This window comes from Impatiens glandulifera, chromosome 9 (assembly GCF_907164915.1).
Source record: "Impatiens glandulifera chromosome 9, dImpGla2.1, whole genome shotgun sequence".
NCBI classification, from domain to species: domain Eukaryota; kingdom Viridiplantae; phylum Streptophyta; class Magnoliopsida; order Ericales; family Balsaminaceae; genus Impatiens; species Impatiens glandulifera.
The window spans coordinates 31,796,121-31,803,607 of NC_061870.1; the positions used below are offsets into that span (position 1 = coordinate 31,796,121).

A 7,487-nucleotide genomic window follows, 5' to 3' on the forward strand; every position below is an offset into this window, starting at 1 on the left:
GACGGTGAACATGAAAACTTATTGCCCATAAATTCAATTAATGGAGGGTCACACAATCAAGAAAACATTTAGTAAGGATTCAACCACATATATAATGTAAATTTTCAACCATTAATTGATTTCTTAAGGAGAATAATTGACTAGACAGTTTACAATATGAAGAAAATATATTGAAGTTAATTAATTAATGCTAACAATACGCGATTTGCACGTGGGAATTGCAACGTTTAAAGCAATAGAGGCTGAATTCATGGAGATCTTTTTCTTAACGTTCACTTCATTGTTTGTACACTAGCTAGTACCACAATTTTGACTTAACCCAAATGACATTTTTTTATGGGCCTTTTTCTTGTTTGTGCCTAGAATTAATTTTTATGCTTTTCTAGGTATATATATGCCTATTTATATATTATTGACCACTAGGGGTTACATGACTACATGATTTGTCGAAATCTTTTTATAAACCAGTCTAAATTGTTTGTCGAAAATCTTTTTATAAACCAGTCTAAATTGTTTCTAGATTGACTATCCGATGAAAAAACATATGATAAACGCTTCCTAAATCTCAAACTTATAGATCCACAGAGCCGACCCCGAATTTTGGGATGCCCTAGCCCCCGATAGTAATAAAAGTTTATTTTTTTTATTGCCCTAGGTCTAGTATTAAAAATTGATAAAAAAAAATTTATTTTTGGTGAGAATTCATAACCAAATTAAAACTCTAAGTTTCTATGTTGAGCCACTAAGCCACAACATATTATGTTTAAAATATTCATAAATTTATTTAAATATTTATATATTTTATTAAATGGGCTGCCTTAGCCTGAGGGCTTGCCAGGCTAACCCCAGGGCTGCAGGGCTAACCCTAGGGCCTGTCGGGCTAACCCCAGGGCCGACCCTATTTATCCATACATTAACTTAAATAGTTAATCCAAAATTTTAAAATAATTGGAGTTAAATGAATTAGGAACTAAATCAATTTGAAAGTGGCTAATATATTTTTCAAAGATAAGAATTTGAAAGTTAAATTCAATTGATTACTGTTCACATATCTAGTCAACATTATGATCATGTGCTCATTGTATACATAAGTTGAAAATTTCAACTTATGGGAGTTTAACTCAACCAATCAAACCAAGTAAAACTCGTTCTATGGACTAATCTACTATCATTTTATTCCAAACATCCAATAATTATTGAGAAACTTAAACATCACCTACTAAATTCATGTCATGCTTCAATTCATAAACGACTTCAAATGTCTGTCTCCCCAAGACAATGCATAACAAAGTGAGACGTTATTTCAACCTCCATAAAACAATTTCGAATAGTCATAATAGAACATTTTTTCATACATATATCATTCGTTAAAATCTCACCATGAATAACACACAGCCAAAAAAAGGAAATCTTAGACGACATTTTGGACTCAACAACTTCTTCCAACAGTAATCGTACAAGGACAACTCAGCATGCAAGTTATAATAATGACACACATGAAAACAATTCTTTACTTGTCTTCACCGCAAAAATTCTTACTCTCAAATAAACTTTTGACTAAAAGTTACACTATATTAATAACATTCACACAACCCTGGCTTAAAGTGTCGACCTAATACCATTCTTGAAACTCACTAAAAAGGGGAGAATATCTACTCTATTGTATTGTAAGATGAACCATAATATGTACACTATTCAATTTGTTGGTTTATTTTAAAATTTTATGTGGAGTCCACATTCATATTTTCACAGTAAAGCCCTATATAATATGAAGAAGCTACATATTGAAGCTCATATTTTAAGATACATCATATATCTTCCCACTAAAAAGGAGGGATCCACACTTTAACATCCTTTGACATTCAAGTAATCGGATTAACCAATATACACAATCAACAATATTAATTGAAATACGATGTAATCTTACACAAATAATTAATGATGTCTCACAACTAAAGATTAAAAAAAAATAGTTATAATGAAAAAAGATAGTAATAAATGATAGTTGAATTCCGAAAATCCATCCATTTTGGAGAAGGAATGTGAAAAGGGTCTCCACTAACCAAACTTGTTGTGAAGAATTGGCAATATTCTACTTGGGAGAAAGAATTACCCAAAAAGTAGATCTTGATCGATCCATTATAATATCTTTATTTGACATATAGAACAATTTAAAAACAACCGTTAGGTATTAATAAATGGAGCCCATTCTTAAGGCCCACATACAAATGAACCCATGTATGAAACTAGGTTACTTCATTCAATAATAAAGCAAGACAGAATCACATTCCCCCTCCCTCTTTATGTCACTTTAATTTGCTTCTTTTTTTGTTCTTACCAAAATAATATTAATATTTTCTTTAATTTCTTTCATTTTAATTTTACCTAATAAGTAATAACTACAATTCAATAAAGGATAAACAATGATGATTTGAGGAATTAGTTACAAGGTTAATAACATCAACATGTGCTTTAGTTAATCTGTTATCCCATTTCAAATAAATTTCTTTATATATCTTAATTAATTGTCAACCATATAACAAAAATTCCTTATATACCCAAATTGGGTAAGTGCCAGCTGGTATGGAATGTCTCCATGGTACATGCCCAAACCATGGATGAAGCTAGCTAGGGTATGGAAGAAAAGGTGAATCTAACTTCTGTCAGATGTTCCTTAATTATACATAGTTGACAATGACTAGGCTAACCTAGCCTAGTAAATTCCATTCTCATTTTCAACTCAATGTTTGGTGCAAATTAACCAAAAATATGATCATTGTAGTGCATGGCAACAATAAGTGATGAACCCCCATGCTCCATTCAGTTCCAAGTTTTCCACTAGATTTTCATCGCCTTCAAAAATTTCCACTTTTCGAGTTTTTCCTCGCCTTCTTCATCCAATATGACCTCAACCGTGGTAAAACTGTAAAATGTCTCTAAATTACATAAACCTAGCTAACCAATGTTTAATTTACCAATGCATGATTATATTTCCCAAGGTCAGACCTTTTAATTAATCTGCCCAATAATTAGCTAATGGCAAAGAATAATAAAATTAGTTTAACAGTGATGATGGCAGCTTTGTGATTCGCAACTAATTGGAATGAAGGCGCCGTTAGCAATTAATTAAAAGCATAAAGTGTCAATGAAATTAGGTCAACACACACTTAAATTAATTTAAGGGAGATCCGAATCCATCGGAAGCATGAAGCATCCCCTTAAAGAATATCATTCTCTTTAAATAAATAAAGAATACATAATTAGTTTCTTTTAAATTATAATTAACAAGGGTTACTTTATAATTAAACTTTAATCACGCATGCATATATAATTCTTGTTTCATAATAACTTTCTCATTTCTTTTAATAATTTTTTTATCGATACTATATATGATCGACTAATGTCATGATAATGTGCATTTAACTCACTCATTCAAATATGATCATTCGTTGTGGGTCTTAATCTGCGACGCCATAAAAATACTTACAGGTGTTTGATAATGTCCGATGACCAATAACAACATCCGAAGAAAAAACAATAAAAAATTATGTTTGTCAAAGGAGGCGCCTAATATTTAAGAGAATATTTAAAGAAAGTATCTATGATTTTGTTTTATAAAATAAAAAAAGAAGTAATACTCTTTTTCATTTGATTAATTATAGGTCACTTATTCTAATAAGCCGTCCCGAATATTAGATATTGATGGGAGAACTATGTAATTTATATTTTTAAATTTTTTCTTACTTTTTAAAAATGATATAGAGATTTATAATAATTTAATATTAAAATTAGAAAATTCAACTTAGTTTAGTTGGTTAGTTTTTTTTTCTTTTTAAATAATTGTAGGTGAATAGTTCAAATTAACTTTAGAAAAACACGTCTTTATAATTTCTTTTACGTGGCCCTCTGAAGAGGGTGGCCTTATGAAAAGGATGTCCCTCTGTGGAAGGTGACCCTATGTGGAGGGTGGTCCTATATAGTTGTATCACCCATGTGGGACATAGTTAATTAAGATGAAAAAAAAAATCATTACACATAAGATTAATTTCTTCAAGCTGAATTTCCTTGTTAATCAAGAAAATGAGAAGTTATGCCTTTTGCAGCATTTAATAAAGTAAACAAATAAAATCCCCAAAATAAATAAAATAGGAGCTAAGAAAAATGATGTCATTACTACTTACCGAATGTGAATTAATTTGTAAGCACCTTGAATAAGTTTGATGTAAAAATGATATATAGAAACAGATTAGAGGGTTAAAACATACAAAGTTCAAAACTTGAAGGACAAAATTTAGGTTTTTTCCTACCAATAATGTCTAGTTTATTCTGATGTATATCCTCAAATTTATAAAAATAAAAATATACCCCTAAGCTTTTTTGAAATTGACATGTATATTTAATAGCTACAAAAGATAAAACAAAAAGAAAACTATGACCTTATTGTTAAGGTAATGGTTATCTCCTACTAAAGAACAATTTGAAACCGCCAAAAAAAAAAAGAATCAAATTACCCAGTTTGTGTTCCCGTCCCGTTCTGTCCCGACCCGATCTCATCCCGATGATGTCCCTAACACTATAAAACATAATTAAATATATTAAATCACTGATATATTTATTTATTCACTATATGTTATAAGAGTTGTAAGTTTATTTCTTAATAATATAAAATTTCAATATATTACCATATATATTATATTAAAAATCTGTTTATATAATATTATTTAAAAAAAAAAAATTTAATTTTTTTTATTAAAACGGTGCCCTGCGGGGATTTCCCGAAAAAAAACGGGACAGGGATGGTATTAAAAAAATCCCCGAAATAAAAACGGTACGGGATGGTAAATGCATTTCTCGCCCCGAACCGCTCCATTACCATCCCTAGTAATTGTGTTAGACAAATCAAGGGGCGCACTATTTGTGGATTAATTTGCATGTGTAAATAGATAGATTCATGCATGTATCTATTTCAATAATATGTTCCCAAACAGCATAATTGCTACTTTTATATATATAGGAAAACTAAACAGAATCTTACTGCCATTTTTAGTTACATGTCCTTATATTTCTTCAACTTATACACTTTATTTTGTAATCTTTTATATCTAGTTCTTTTCTTCTTTGGTTAACTTCTACTAATTAATATTCAAGTTTTATAAATAATTAAAATAATTAAAATCATAAAGTCTCTTCTTTAATAAGCATAAGCTCAAAAATTGAAATAATTAAAATGAATTCATCCATCTCACATAACTTCTCCTCAAAGAATGCCAATTAACTAATGCAGTAATTGTTCAAAAAACCATATATCCAGCTCAAAATCATGTATAAATACGTTAGGCTGGCCTCTTACAAATCACTATTTCATTTGAATTATCTTGATGGGTTATGTTTTAAACTAAATTTTGATTTGAATAAATAGTATATTCAAATTAAATTTAGGTATGTAAGATAATTATAAATAAGGAATTTTAGTTTTACAAAACAAAATAATAATAAAATAGAGAAAACACATATAAATCAAGTGACATAATCATTTGCAATCTAAAAACAAACTCTTAATTAATTATATCCAATCTTTAACAAAATAAAAACCAACTTCTAAAATAGTTTGATATATACCTTTATCAATTAACATGACAAAAGTTAAACAAAAATATCCAAATAAAAGTGCATTGAAAACACAAACAATCACATCTGAAAAAACACACATAAAATATAAATAAAAATGGAAATAATGCATACCTATCTATTACAACCTGCTAACTCTCAATTCTCTTGTTTTTCCTTTTTATTTTATTTTTGTAAGATAATATGTGTCTTCTTAATTAAAATATACATATATATGGTGGTGCTAACAGCAAACAAGATCGCATGCAAATTATAATACGTGTCATGCATTTCCATCGTTTGCTTTATTTCATTTTTTCTTTTAATTTTGTACACACAAAAAAATTACATGTATGGCTGCCTATAAAATTAGTCAGTCCCTTATCAATTGACAGCACAAACACCTCTCTCTCTCTCTCTCTCTCTCTCTCTCTCTCAATTCCCATACAGTTTTCAACTTTCCTTCTTCCTCTTCTTCATCTACTGTTTTTTTCTCCAGTCCATTATAAACCCTAACCATGGTGGTTGCTTCTCTACAAACAGCGACTGATAATATCCCTATAATCGTCACATGCAATCCCAATCCCTCCGAGTTTGATTCCATCCCAGTCATAGACCTACACCACCCAAATGCAAAAAACCATATAGTAGAGGCCTGCCAAGAAGTTGGCTTCTTCAAGGTCGTCAACCATGGCGTCCCGGTTAAACTCGTGTCTGATTTGGAGACTTTAGCCATCGACTTCTTCAACCAGACCCAGTTCAACAAAGACAGAGCAGGAACTCCTACCCCTTTCGGCTATGGAAACAAGAAGATCGGTCCGAATGGTGATGTCGGTTGGATTGAGTATCTCCTCTTCAAAACAACCCCTGAGTTCATTTCCGAGATTTCCTCCTCAATTCTCCCAGAAAAACCAGAATTCTTCAGGCAAGAAGAATTTTTTAACCACCCACCCACTTATATTAATTATGTTTTATAATTATTGTTTAAAACTTTTTTCAGTTCTGTGGCGTGGGAGTACACAACGGCTGTGAAGAACATGGTTTGCGATGTGCTGGAGATGGCGGCTGAAGGGCTGGGAAATATGGATAAAGATGAACTGAGCAAGCTCGTGAGGGATGAGAAAAGTGACTGTATGCTGAGGGTTAACCATTACCCGCCATGCCCTGAGCTTCTCCGAGTTCTAACTGGACAATATCTGATGGGATTCGGGGAACACACAGATCCCCAGATTATGTCGGCCGTGAGGTCAAACAACATCTCAGGCCTGCAAATCTCACTCAAGAATGGTGAATGGGTCACCGTTCCATCTGATAGCAGCTCCTTCTTCATCAACGTCGGCGACACTCTCCAGGTAATTAATTAATTAATTTATAACTTGTGAATTATATATGATCATGAGTACTTGCAGGTGATGACTAATGGGAGGTTTAGGAGCGTCAAGCATAGGGTGTTTGCAGACAGTTTGAACTCAAGGGTGTCGATGATCTTCTTCGGTGGACCAACTCAGAATCAGAAAATTTCAGCTTTGCCATCTATCATGAAAGAAGGGGAGAAGACCTTGTATAAGGATTTCACCTGGTCTGAGTTTAAGCAATCTGCTTACAAGTCTAAGTTGGCTGATAACAGGCTCGCAGTCTTCATCAAGAACTAAGTGTCAATCAAAATAAATGAATAGGGTAAAAAGGATACTTGAGTGAACTAGCTAGCTAGCTATAGATGGAAAGGCGGTCATAGTTTCTTTTTACCTTAATTAGGTTTAAGTGTGTGCTTTTAGTGTGTTTATTAAGGTACTTAGTGTGGAACTGTTGTTGTTGTTGTTGTTTTCCCTTTGTAGTAATACTACTACTTTTTATTAATGCAATGTAATGTAATGTCTTTT

At 31.6% G+C, this 7,487-nt stretch overlaps 1 pseudogene; it reads left to right on the plus strand.

The window, feature by feature from the left end:
• The first annotated feature begins 6,110 nt into the window (after window positions 1–6,110).
• On the plus strand, window positions 6,111–7,264 carry LOC124915691 (annotated as a pseudogene).
• Window positions 7,265–7,487: the final 223 nt, after the last annotated feature.